This window comes from Sinohyriopsis cumingii, chromosome 14 (genome assembly GCF_028554795.1).
Source record: "Sinohyriopsis cumingii isolate HCF-2022 chromosome 14, ASM2855479v2, whole genome shotgun sequence".
Lineage (NCBI taxonomy): Eukaryota > Metazoa > Mollusca > Bivalvia > Unionida > Unionidae > Sinohyriopsis > Sinohyriopsis cumingii.
The window spans coordinates 8,738,293-8,749,811 of NC_142974.1; positions in this window are offsets into that span (position 1 = coordinate 8,738,293).

Here is an 11,519-nt window from a genome sequence, read left to right on the forward strand (position 1 = left end):
AGCATGTTTTACATACCCGTAATGTACCGCACGAGTAATACATTGTCTAGATCTAAAATCCTTCTAAGCACGTTTTACATACCCGTAATGTACCGCACGAGTAATACATTGTCTAGATCTAAAATCCTTCTAAGCACGTTTTACATACCCGTAATGTACCGCACGAGTAATACATTGTCTAGATCTAAAATCCTTCTAAGCACGTTTTACATACCCGTAATGTACCGCACGAGTAATACATTGTCTAGATCTAAAATCCTTCTAAGCATGCTTTACATACCCGTAATGTAACGCACGAGTAACCAAATCTTTCAATATGGACATGGTTATTCATAGTGATACACAGCAAAGCCAAAAGTCAGCAACAAGTGAAAAATGGTTTAATACATACATTAAAGTAGCATGGCATTTGATACGTTTGTTATTCACTGGTTTGCTGACTATCTATCAAATAGACCTCACTGTCTGCAAATACTCTGAATCCAGCTGACAACGTACTGCGGCTAGTGCATTATTTATTGTCCATTATTATTAGATACGCATCATAATGATACAAGTGACCAACCCTTGAGTTTAACGCGACTCTTTTCTAATGATAGCATACGTCTGTATGTGTAAAATGATATTTGCAATTGACCACTGGTCATGATGGATGGTTCACTTAATCCAACGAAAACTGCGGTAACGTCCTTATCGTGTATTTTAACGTCGTATGTTTTCGAACCTAAACTTTCAACACGATATTCTGTTTTATTGATGATCTGAACAGATAAGCGTAACAATTATTAGTGTAGGCAAGTGACTGTTATGTATGTACATGTCTTTTGTAACTCATGGTACATGATTTTATTTATTTTTTGTAATTTGTATTCATCGTTGTAAATTGTACCTAATATAGTTAGATTTTACCTACGTTACCTGAGCGTAAAATTGCACAGGGTCTATAAATAGGTGTTCATTTTTGTGTTGACAACTACTATTAACTATCTTATTAATACGACTTGATAACAAAATGACGTCTTTGCCTTAATTATTCATTGGCTGATGGGGTTTAGACGATTCCAGAAAAATGCACTAACTTCTTATAATTTAGGCTTGGTCCCGTGAATAAGCAATGTTGACGATAAATGAGTATTACGATCAGTCACGTGGAGTATATTGTGAAATATAGTGCAATAGGTGTATACGCGGAGTTATCTGAGCAATCAAATATATTCCGATTTTGTTTGGACTAATCATTGGAGAAAAAAAGTGCTCATTATTTGAACGATAATATTATCCTGAAACTGTTGTGAATTATTCAAAGGAGTTCTGAAGGAAGCCAACCTGACAACTGGATGATCAGTACATTTCAGGTTTCGAAATTTACACGGAACATTCCTTTTATTTGGGTTTTTACTGAACGTTGTCAGGATTAGCTTGGATTCATGTCATAATGTTGTTCTTTCCTCTCACATTTTCATTTATAGCTTTGAAAATTCAATTATTTGTCAAGTTTGTTACCACGCTTGTACGTTTTTGGTTCTTTATTTTTTTGTGTGACAAAAACGTCGTAGCAGACATTGTGGCTCCTTCATAATAAAAGTTCTAGATATTACTCAGAGAAATTGAAAAATGGTATAGAAATTAAATTGTTTTTATTTCGGACATTTTTCTATTCCTGCTATTTTGATTTTACCAGCAAGCCTTTATCATATCATCTAAGGTGGAGAAATTAATTTTATATCCTAAAAAGAAACGGCCGAAGCCCTTGAAATAAGACAAACTGCTTCAACTTGGGAGAAAATGATCTTTCGAATGTAAATCCAAGTTTGTTAGGACAAGTAATCTTGGTTCAATATCTGGTAGAAAGAATAATTTCGATAAATGTGCTTTTTGTTTCTCTTGTACGTTTTTATCGGACTTGCAAGTTATGGAATTGAAATAAAAATACAAGAATCAAATGAAGATAAGAATGCATGAGCTTGAAAATCGAGGCTACAAAGAGAAGGAGTTGAAATTACAGAGAGATACATGTGCAGGAATAAGAGACAAAGAGACAAATGCAGGAGAGAGAGAGAGAGAAATATATAGAGAGAGACATAGAGAGAATTCAAAAGACAAACGACATTTGCAAAGGAAACTGCATATTCAGAAATACTAAAGAGAGAGAGAGAATTTTAGAAAGCGGAAATAGATATGCAAATTAAATTGCAAATTCCAAAAGAAGAAAGAGAGAAGCAAAATGAAATTGCTAATACAAAAAGAAAAGGAGGAAATGGAATTACAAATTAGATTTAAAGAGTTAGCACAAACCTTCACAACCATAAAGGTTCACCTTCTGATGTTACCAAATATATTAATTTGGTATACCCACTTAAAGAAACAGTATAAAATGGAAATCAACATGGTTGCACAATTTTGAATAAAAATGGCCGAGAATTTAAAATTGCCAAGAGAGCGCTCGACTTTGTTATTATAGAGTGCACTTATTGACAACGCTCGTGAAGTTTGCACTTCAATGTCATTAGGTGCAATTGCTGATTTTACTTTCGTCAAGAATGTTATCTTGATAGGTTATGAGCTGGTACCTGAGGCATATCGACAGAGATTACGGAATTGCAGAATAGTCAAACACATGTTTGGTTTCCTAAGAAGAAAGAGCTACTATTTGACAGGTGTTGTGCACCAAAGTAGATTAATAAAGATAATAATAAATTCGTACAACTAATATTAGTCGAAGAGTTCAAGAACTGCGTCCATAATGACGTTAAAGTTTACTTTGATGAACACAAAAAGATACTTTAGAAGATGTAGCTCGTACAGCCGACGAATATTTGGTGGTTACAAAGTTTTATTTGTCAGTAGGTACTAATCTCAGCAGACTGTTCGTAGGAAATCATATCAGTCTCAAGCAAGTACTTACAAATTTCAATCTGGTACAGCTAGAAAGAATCCCACGTCTAATAAGACTGATCAGAAATCATCATTTCTTCCAATGTGTACTTATTGCAAGGATATAGCGTGTGATACTTTTGCTTGCTTTCAATTTAAAAAATTAGCAACAGATGAAAAACAGAGCAGTTCCAATTGGTCGTGTTTTTCATAGGCCAGGGTCATGCTCACGTATTGGAAACAATACACGTGTGGGGTCAAACAAATCCCAGCCCGATTCCATTTGGAGAGTCGTGAACCATTTGTGTCGAAAGGTTCTATACCACCTATATTACTTAGTGGTGATTCGAGTGCGCATTTAGATATTAAAGAACACTGAAGCTAGTAGTGAGTGGTCACACTGTTTTGCATATTAGAATATATTAGGAAAAAAAGGGGGTTGTTACCAGGGACAGTCTATAGGAAATCAACACGGTGGGACTATCTGGTGCACTAGGTAGGAAATAAACATGGATGGGGCTGTATAAGGACACGTGGAATTAAAAAATGGTGACGTCACGGTACTGGACACTGGGGAAACAATGGCAACAATGTTGCAAGTGGCTGACCTCAGTTGGACTGAACAGTGTGCAATTTTCAATATGAAATTAAAAATGTATTAAACAATAAAGAAATTGAACATAAGAATAAAAACAATTATTTAAAACAATTCAGATGCCTCGGCGAGTCCGTTTTTTTATACATCAGATATTTACTCTCATGCTTTCGTACATAATTGGAAAATAAATTTCCTTCACAAATATAAAGCGGTGTTAGTCGATGACTTGTCAACGGGGAGGAATGACCAGCCAGAATATGAGAGACATGGTAAGCTTACATTTAGTGCACTTGGAGCAGGTGCAGAATCTCAAAGACCAAGTGGATAGTATGGAATTATATTGAAATAGAAGCGATTTCAAGAGTGGAACGGGCCATTTAAAAATAATTAGTTGTCTCTTTGCTGAAGGAAGAGGTGGAGAAAAAAGACCCGAAACTGACAGAGGAAAAGAAACATAAGGATATAACAGTATATTCTTTCAATAACAGCAGTAACAACATCGGTGTTCTGAATTAATCATCCTTCCATGGAGGACTGTGAAAGTGTGACTAACCATCCCCGATTTTCCCTTTCCGTATCCATTAATCCTTCGGATGTGGATCGACGAAATAGAGATTTGCTAAATGAAGAGCTTGACCTGAGAGGTACAATCACTAAATCTTTCAAAATTATGCCTAATGACGTGAGAGTTGTTTCTAGCAACTAAGAAAAGAGACAGAACAAAATCAGGCCATCCTGAGAAAGAGATACAACTCAGAATCATTGTCTCTCTGTTATAGGCTTGTATGTTTTTGCATGTTTATATGTTTACAACCTAACTGAAACGTAACACCCTGTCCCTAATATGGGTGGATATAGTGTGTCTATAAATAATATATTCCCTTGCTTTCCTAGCGTGAGACCGCTGCAGTGGACTAATGGTTAGAGCGTCCCGCTCGGACTCGTATCCCCGGCCGAATCATACCAAAGACTTATAAAAATGGTGCTAGCTGCTGACTCGCTTGGAGCTCAGCATTAAGAGGCTAGTGTTAGGACTGGTCGGCCTAGTGTCATTATAATGTGACTGGGTGGGACATCATGCCACATGTCTACGGCATGATGGCCCTGTGCTAGACATCACTATAAATTACCACACTGAAATTTGTTTAAGGCTGCAATAAAAATCCAAAGTCCGAATCACTTTCCTGGCGCGTGGTAGGGGATGTATATTGTTGTGTACATTTAATTTAATTATTCTTTTTGTTAGTTTCAAATGTTTATTTCATTATATGCTATTGTAATGAAATATTTTATGCAGGACTTGACCTTGTCAAAAACAGAGTTCTTTTCTGCCTGACCTGATTGTTTTTTTTTTATTTTTATTATTTCATTTTATGTAAACAACTACTGGATAGCTAAATTAAATTACACTATCAGAATCATTATTAATAGAAGAAGTAAATATGCGTATTTGGGTCAGGGTTTTTGGGCTTACCTAAGTGAATTTTGTTGTGTTTTTTAACTTCAGGATAATTCTAGAAGGTTATTTTCCATTAGGTTATGTTTGTTTTATTTTTTTTTTTATTTTTATTATAGAAATGTATAGCTTGTGTCTATAAACACTCCTACGCACCTTGTTAGAAAGTAGGGTGTGAAAGTCGATAGTATATTCAAAAACGGTTGATGGAAAAAGTATCTGTGCTGGATTGTAATCAAAATGTGGATGTTCGATAGTAGGCGTTTGTGTTGAATTACAATCAGAAAGTGTGTTCTGGATTGCAGAAGTTTGTGTTGGATTGTAATAAAATAAATGGGTACTGGATAGTAGGAGAATGTGTTAAATAGTATATAAAAAATATTGTATAGGTTTCCCATATAGATTTTCGTGGCGTTATATTGTCTTACAATGTTCGTGCTCCTTAAATCAACTATCAATACATCAATCAAAACAGTTTAGGGCCATAGTTCCAGCAACATGTTAAATTGCCATAACGGACCAAAGTGACAGCACCACGTTAAACCTATGACATTTTAAACATTAATATTACCATGGGAAGCTAAAGTTATTGCCACACTGTAAATTCCCCTAGAGGACCCATAATGTGGAGGGGAGGGGGAGGTCAAACGTTTAATTCCATACTAGTTACTTATTGTATGGGTTACTATCTATCATGGTTCACGTTCAATACTAATGTTAACAGCATTTTACGGTTATATGTACGACACTGTATGTGTCGTCACATAGTATAATCTTTGTCTAACTACACAAATACGTACTTGTATATTTTCTATGATTTATAGTACAAGCCAGAATCGTAAAGTGGTAGTTTTATTTATATAAAATACTAATCGATACCTATTTTAAGTCTATTTCACGTCCTAGTCAGATTGTTTACTCTTCACAGCAGTGTTTTGTGGAGTCAGTCTAATCTAGGTAACTACCCATGTGTACTTATTTATGGAAAAATATAAATATAATGTCAATAAGTATGATTCAAACTACCTTTACGGAATAGTGACAGTCAGTTGTCACTTATTATGTTTGTATTATTTATAAGATAGCATACGATATATACACTTAAGGTTTCAACCATTTAACGTTCACATTATACCGACCGGAATCGATTGATAGACTTCAAACCAGTTCTATTTGTCATAGCTGACATGTTCTCCACTTTTCAGTCTCTCTCTCTCTCTCTCTCTCTCTCTCTCTCTCTCTCTCTCTCTCTCTCTCTATATATATATATATATATATATATATATATATATAAAGAGAGATAGAGAGAGAGAGAGAGATTAATTAACCATTTTTTTTACTGCGTGAGTATTTAGAAATCCTTGACCATTTAGAATGCCTCTGTTATGTCCCTGATTTATACGTATGTTGCATTTAGAATTTGTTAACTTCGGTACTCGGTCAACTACACTAGATGTATGTGCACAGAGAAAGTGTGAAAAGGTAAAGCGCAATGAACCATGCAAACAAGCTAATGCAATCCAAAATTATAAGTAAATGTTTCTTTCTTTCATACAGTGTATGTATGTATTTATCTATGTATTTATGTATCATCTCTATACGTACGCGTATGTATGTATGTATGTATGTATGTGTGTGTGTGTGTGTATGCCTGCATTTGTTTGAGTACATTATTGCTTCATTGAGTATGTACTCATACAATGATTTTCTACGGTAAATTTTGAAGTTGTTAAATAAACATATCGACTAATCTAATCTTTATAGAAGGTTAGGTTTCTTCATGAACTATGCTTTCCATGGACAGTTTATTATTCAATCTATATTACATATGATTTTTAACCACAATATAATTGCAATATATCCACGAGCAACTTGTACTCTAACATAACTGAGCACAAATGTTCCCCGTGGTGTCTGACAAAATGACCTAAAAACAGAACTCGGGCATTCGGACGGCCTCCCGAACACAGCGAGACGGGTAACACTATATGGTCTGACCTTATGTAGGTAATACGGCTTAACAAAAGTGAAACGATTTGGTCTCCAATTTTGTGATCTTAAACCAGCCACACCTTCAAACTGAACACTGTCTAAAAAAATGTTCGCACATTAAAAAGTACATGCTAAAGTAAATAAGGTCGTTCTTTCGTTAGTTCAGCCAAAATATAAAACTTACCTACATATTATTCGCACTTATCCCAAGTGGTTTCTGAGCGCTAATTGCATGATACTTATTTCGAAAATATACACTGTTAAGGTAACTCAAAATTAAAGTGTTGTCTTTGGTATTTTTGCCATTGATCTGATATAATGCACACTTGTTTCTGATATTCATCTTTACTTTCAGTGACAGAACAGTTTACACTTACTCGACTAAGCGTACACTTACACGGCGCAAGTTTACACTTACACGAGGTGAGATTGTTTCTGATATTCATTTTTAATTTCAGTGACAGAAAAGTTTACACTTACTCAACTAAGCGTACACTTACACGACGCAAGTTTACACTTACACGACGTGCGATTGTTTCCAATATTCATCTTTACTTTCAGTGACAGAAAAGTTTACACTTGGTCGACTAAGCGTACACTTACACGATGCAAGTTTACACTTACACTATGTGGGATGGTTTCATGCCATCATGAGAAGGTTCTTTTTGCCCGTAATGCCCCGTTCCAAAAGTAAATAATGATATAAACAATAATTATGTATGGTTCCTGGTTAATCCCTCCAGGCCCCATTCCAAACCACCATGTCCAACATCGACGATGAGAGAGACGTTAAATGTACTAAATACACTGTTTCATCTTGATCAAACTATCAATCAGATTGCAATGCAGTAAGTAGATTCTGCGTTGTGTAATTTTGCAGTTACCATTAAAAACTCAACATAACAAAATTATTATTGGTGTATATTTTGGTCATTAATAATAATCCAAACAAAATAGAAAACCTCTCATGTAACGCATCAATATATTCTGACCATAAATGGTACAAACAGAAACCTCTGCCAAAATTAGACCCAACCTCTGCCGAAATTAGACTTAACGATGCCGAAATTAGACTTAATCTCTGCCAAAAGTAGACTTAACGATGCCGAAATTAGACTTAACGGATGATCTCAGGCTGCTCATAACGATTCTTGCGACATCTTTGCAACATAACCTTTTCACCTATACTTTCATGTTTACAAATGAATTCAGATTACACATAAAACAGTTATTCGACATTAACCGAATTCATATTTAAAAATAACAACGAATGCATGGATAATCACTAATAGCCAAGTGGATTGACATATCTTAAACAATGATGGCAGGCTTGCCATGAGATAATGATCCCGCAGCCAATCGGAACAGATGGGAAGTTACAAGGTGTTACGATCACAAGAGCCGTCTGACTAATGACCCGATCACAGCGATGTAACTCAGATTTCGCATCGTGATAGACACCAGGCAGATTTCACTACGTGCTACTCATGAGATCGATTTCACAACAAGATACTGATCAGGTATATTTCGCTACATGATACTCATCAGATAGGTATCACTACATGGTACTCATCAAGTATATCGCACTACTTGATACTCATCAGGTATACATGCCTACATGATATTCATCAGGTAGATTGAACTGCAAGATGCTTATCAGGTATATAAACTCTAGATTAGCTATGTGGCCTCAACCGTGTGTATACCCATTCCCGATACTTACGATTGTCTTGTGACACGTGTATTCTCAATATTCCAACTGTCAACACCAAGTTCTATGTTGTCCGATAACTCGCAAAACAGTATGTATTCATCACTTAACACGTTAACGATAGTATCCTTTCCTTAAGTCGTTCTCATGTCACAGAACTTAGCAATTTTGTCTGTGGTTCTGATTTTACTATTAAAATCTAAATGTATACAGCTTATAGACAAAAAATGTAGAAACATAAAAAATTCATCGATATTGAATATGACATACAGCAAAACCAATTATCGATACCACTTCGGTACCACAACTACTACAGCGGTAGCAATAAATAAAGAAAACTAAATAGCCGAATTTCTTCAACTTTATTCCGGTGTTTCAAAACCCCGAAGGATTATATTATTTCAGTCCTTTTTGACATGTCACACAGATTTGTTACCTTGTTAATGCCGCTAGGGCCGAAGTAATTAAGGGTGTGGCTGGATGCCGTGAGTGCGCTACACCGGGTCTTCACAACTGAGAGTCTCCAAAAAAAGGAAATAACATTGTGTGTGTGTGTGTGTGTGTAAGTTTGTAAGTGTGTGTGTGTGACTCGTTTTTCATGACCTCGTGTTTGTCTCTCCTCTAGGTATCGATTATACAATTAGCAATCGCCTTCAAGGACAGCGGACCTTTAGCGGACGTTCCTTACACGACACCAACGCACCACAAACGAATCCTTACCTACAATTTTACATACGTCTATATGTCGTCGAGTAAATATTTATTTTTAGCAACACTCTGACCAATGAAGATTGTTTTCGTTTGAGTGATTTTTTACTCCATACGTTAGAGAATCTCGTTCATCTTGTATAATTTCATTAAAGGAAGATACACAATTAATTGAAGAATACTTATCACTTATCTTTATTTATTGATAAGCATTCAGGTTCATTGGGCATAGGTCGTTGTAACAGCCTTGTACCACTGGGCATATGTCGTTGTAACAGCCTTGTACCATTGGGCATAGGTCGTTGTAACAGCCTTGTACCATTGGGTATAGGTCGTTGTAACAGCCTTGTACCACTGGGCATAGGTCGTTGTAACAGCCTTGTACCACTGGGCATAGGTCGTTGTAACAGCCTTGTACCATTGGGCATAGGTCGTTGTAACAGCCTTGTACCATTGGGCATAGGTCGTTGTAACAGCCTTGTACCACTGGGAATCCTAAAACGAATATAATAGCATCCAACGAGGAAGATGGTGTTTGGTGTGTTAGATTATGTCAAAAATGGTGTTTTCATCCATATAACGAATTATACCTGTTACGGTCACAAACGCTGGTAAATGTCACAATGGTTTAAACGCCATATACCCGTGACATCGGTGACACACGCGATACATACTCACTATGCTACATTAATAATGAACATTATATGCAAAATGGCTGGTAAATATTACAATGTGATATTTACCATATACTCGTAACGTTGTGTCGACAGTAAATGGACTCATTTGGGACATTTAATGATATGCCAACAGTAAATTGACTAATCTGGGACATTTAATGATATGCCAAGAGTAAATGGACTAATCTGGGACATTTAATGATATGCCAACAGTAAATTGACTAATCTGGGACATTTAATGATATGCCAACAGTAAATTGACTAATCTGGGACATTTAATGATATGCCAACAGTAAATGGACTAATCTGGGACATTTAATGATATGCCAACAGTAAATAGACTACTCTGGGACATGTACCATGTCCTGTCTGTTTTTCAACTCCAGCTTCCACGTTTAATGCCATAAACCGTGTTCCTCTGTATAAGGGGGTGGTGTCATCATCTTAGATTTTTTCGATAATAATGCAATCAATCGTGTCCTTTCTGCTTCCGTTCTTACTTTGGTTTTCTTGCATGTATCCAATAATGAGTCTGTGATTATTGTTTTATTTTATAATATTTCACAAGAATGGGTAGTATATCTCTTGTGCTACATACCTTCCTACATCAATCAACCCATCTTAATATGTATGTATGTATGTATGTATGTATGTATGTATGTATGTATGTATGTATGTATGTATGTATTTATCTATCTGCCTGTCTGTCTTTTCATCCATCCGTCTGTTTCTGAATCGCAGTCATTTTCAAAAATTTAGTTAAGTATTGGGGTAAATATTCAGATGTTTGCCAGGTCCATTTTTACGACATTATTCACAAAAACGTTTCTTTTCAGAACTTGATAAAAACGATAATATATTAGCAATTGCTTTTGAGAGACTTTTTCCCTAGTCTTAAAAGTAGCTGATTGCAAACGCAATAAATACATACCCTATGCATATGTAGCGCAATAGCTCAGGACAGCATAGACAAATTCAATTATTATCATAATTACAATAGCTTTTCATACCCTTGGAATAAATTCATTACAAAGTTAGCAAAACAGCTTGTAAATTCTGGTCGTGAGATGTTCAAAACTGTCTTTTAATACCAAAGAACTGGCGGACAAAACAAAGACTACACATTTTGACAATGTTATCCTTTGGATTCCATGCCCTTTCTGTGTATCATGCGCGACATTTCCAGACGTTTGTGACATTATCTTTGTCGGAGAGCATAAGCGAAAATCAAAAGAAACTGACACAGTTCCTAGATATGACGTTATGCATACAGGCGATAATAGAATCGTGGTTAAATGTTTGCGTTAGTTCCTTTCTTTCTATACACTGTCACACTTAGAATCATTAAACCTAGCCAGAGTATATAACATGATATGCTCTACACAACAAAACAAAACTATGTCACTGAAACCTATATTTCAAGCTTACACTTACTTTTTAATATTTTGTCGTTTAAGTTATTTTTTAAAGTCTTTATTCATGCTTTAATCATAAAATAAGATG